The following is a 2916-nucleotide window of genomic DNA, read 5'->3' on the forward strand; positions in this document are numbered from 1 at the left end:
TCAAGCTGAAAAGAAAGTACAAGGCAAGACTCAAGATGAACTCAAGACTCAAGCTGAAACTCAAGCCACTTTCAAGATTGAGCTACATCAAAGTTTAATCTACATTAAGACTTCAAGGCTCATTCTTCAAGGTCTCTTGTTTCAATGTCCATACTTCATGGTTGAGGTTTGATTGACCATAGGTTGACCTTAGAAGTAGGTCATTTCGGATACATAAACTGAATGTTTATTTTACATGTGATTGGTCTGTTCTTCGACTAGTCCTAGACCTTCTTCGACTAGTCCTAGACTTGCTTCGACCAGTCTAAGAAATTCCTCGACCAGTCGTGAGTTTGCTACAAACTCCGGATAAAATCTGTTAGCCTTCGACTAGTCCAGGAATCTGTTCGACCAGTCGTAGGAACAGTGTCGACTGATCTTCGACTAGTCGTACAACCTTCGACTCGAAGTCCAGCGATGGTTTACAGGACCTACGACTGGTCGTAAGGTCATCTACGACCGATCGTAGGTGACCTACGACCGATCGTAGGAAAGCTTCGACATCGTAGAACGGCTGAGCATATCCCGCCGGATTTTTCAAATATCTGTTGTTGCTTCGACTAGTCGAAGAGCACTCTAGACCAGTCGAAGACCCGATCTTCTCACCTATAAATAGTGCACGAATCTCAGAAGAAATTATCGATTTAATTAAAGTATTCAAGCCAATCTTCGTCGAACTTCTGAGAGATAATTCTGTGCTCCATCTAAGCTAAGTGTGCTTATTTAATATTCTCTTTCCTTAGCTTTATTTTAATTGATTTTGTTTCTTATATTCCAATCTGATTTGAAAAGAGGAAGTATTATTCCCTTTCTTTGGAATCAAAATCAATTAAGGCAAGCCATATTTGGTTTAATTTAAAATCTATTAGAATTAGAACCATTGTAATCGACTACTGGACATTGAACTTGGACATTCAATCATCTACTTTGATTTGGTTCTACCGTCGCTACAACGAAGGAGATATTCGGTATTTTACATTTAATTGTAAATTCTTTTCTATTTTGGTTTCTTTCAAGATTTGCAGAAAAATCTTGTTGTATTGGTTTTCCGAGGAGAGCCAGGAAAACTCGAAGTGGGGTTTTTAATTGTGTAAGCCCACAGACAAAAACACAATTGTAAGGGTTTTGGGTGAACCTGGGAAAACCTATTTTTAGTGAACGCTAATATCCCCTGTGTGAGGATATTAGGAGTGGAGTAGCTTTTTGTGTGGCTGTTGTTTAACAGTTGGTGAACACACAGGCGAACCACTATAATCCCTTGAGTTGTGGTTGATTGATTTATTCTTTTAATCTTTTAATTAATTTTTGTGGGATGTATGTATGGTGGTGAATGTTGTAATTATTTCAAGCTTTGTGAGAATGTTGTAATAGCTTAGAATTTATTTTCTGCTATTCCTTTTTAAGCTTGATTTTCAATTTCATTTGAAAGTTGTTCCAGCAAGGTTGCCCTGCCATTTTTATGATGTATGGCTGTCCCTAGAACAATACATCTTTAATTACAAGTTATTTCAATTCAGTTTATATTTATTTTTGTATTCCTTTTCGATTTGAGACTTGATACAAAGACCTTTCTAGAAATAAGGTTGTCCTACCATAAACTCTGGTTTTTGGTGTAAGGTTGTCCTTAGAACAACGTTTGTATCAACCTCTCAAGATCTGAATTTTGAGGTTGTTTTTCTTTCCTGCATTGTTATTTAATTTGGCTATCATTTTCTTCATTATTCCGCTGTTATAAGTTTTTATTTGGCATTGTCCTATTCACCCCCCCTCTAGGACATATAGCTTGGCCTTTTCAAGTGGTATCAGAGCCTAATAGCTCTTTTTTATTCTTGGATTTAATTCCTGAGCTAACGATTTAAGCTATTTAAGATGTCAAATTTTGATAGCCTTTCAGTCACTAGGCCTCCACCCTTTGATGGCTCCAACTATGCTTATTGGAAAGTCAGAATGAGGATCTTCCTCAAATCAATGGATAAAAATGTGTGGTAAGTCACAGTGACTGAATGGAATCCTCCTATCATGGAAGTTACTGGGGTTTATGGTTCAAAATCTATGAAAACCACACCATATTACCAATGGACCACCCTTCAGAAAAGTGAGAGTAGTGCAAATGCTAAAGCACTAAATGCAATTACTTGCGCACTATCACCAGATGAGTTCAAAAGAATCATTTCTTGTGATACTGCAAAGCAAGCTTGGGATATATTAGAAATGACACACGAGGGTACTACAATTGTCAAAAAATCTAAAGTCCAACTCCTCATAACCAGATTTGAAGAAATTCATATGGAGGAAAATGAAATGTTTATGGACTTCTACACTAGATTGAATGACATTGTAAACTCAATGTGGGGTCTTGGCGATAAAATCCCAGAAAGTAAAGTGTGTGCAAAAATACTACGCTCACTTCCTGAACGGTTCAATTCTAAAGTAACCGCAATCCAGGAACTTCGTGATACGGATAATATGAGGGTTGAAGAACTAGTTGGTTCTCTACAAACCTACGAGTTAAACTTTAAAGCTCCTAAAGGTAAATCTATCGCACTAAAATCTTCTAAATGTAATTCAGAAGAAAATTCTGATTCAGAAGATGATATGGCTCTTTTAGCTAAAAAATTTTACAAGATTTTCAAAAGTAAGAAAAGAGTTGATTTTCAAAAATTAAATGATAAAAAGAAGTTTAGACCCAAATCTAGAAAATCTTTGAAAGATAATCAATGTTACAACTGTCAAGAATATGGGCACTTAGCAAATAGATGTCCTAAAAGGGACAAACCCAAGAAGAAGGGTATGTTGGCTACATGGGATGAATCATCTGATTCTGAAGATACTTCTGAATCAGAAGATTCTGAAACTGAGTCGGGCAATGAGGTCAAA

The sequence above is a fragment of the Magnolia sinica genome, chromosome 12, assembly GCF_029962835.1.
Source record: "Magnolia sinica isolate HGM2019 chromosome 12, MsV1, whole genome shotgun sequence".
In the NCBI taxonomy this organism is placed as follows: domain Eukaryota; kingdom Viridiplantae; phylum Streptophyta; class Magnoliopsida; order Magnoliales; family Magnoliaceae; genus Magnolia; species Magnolia sinica.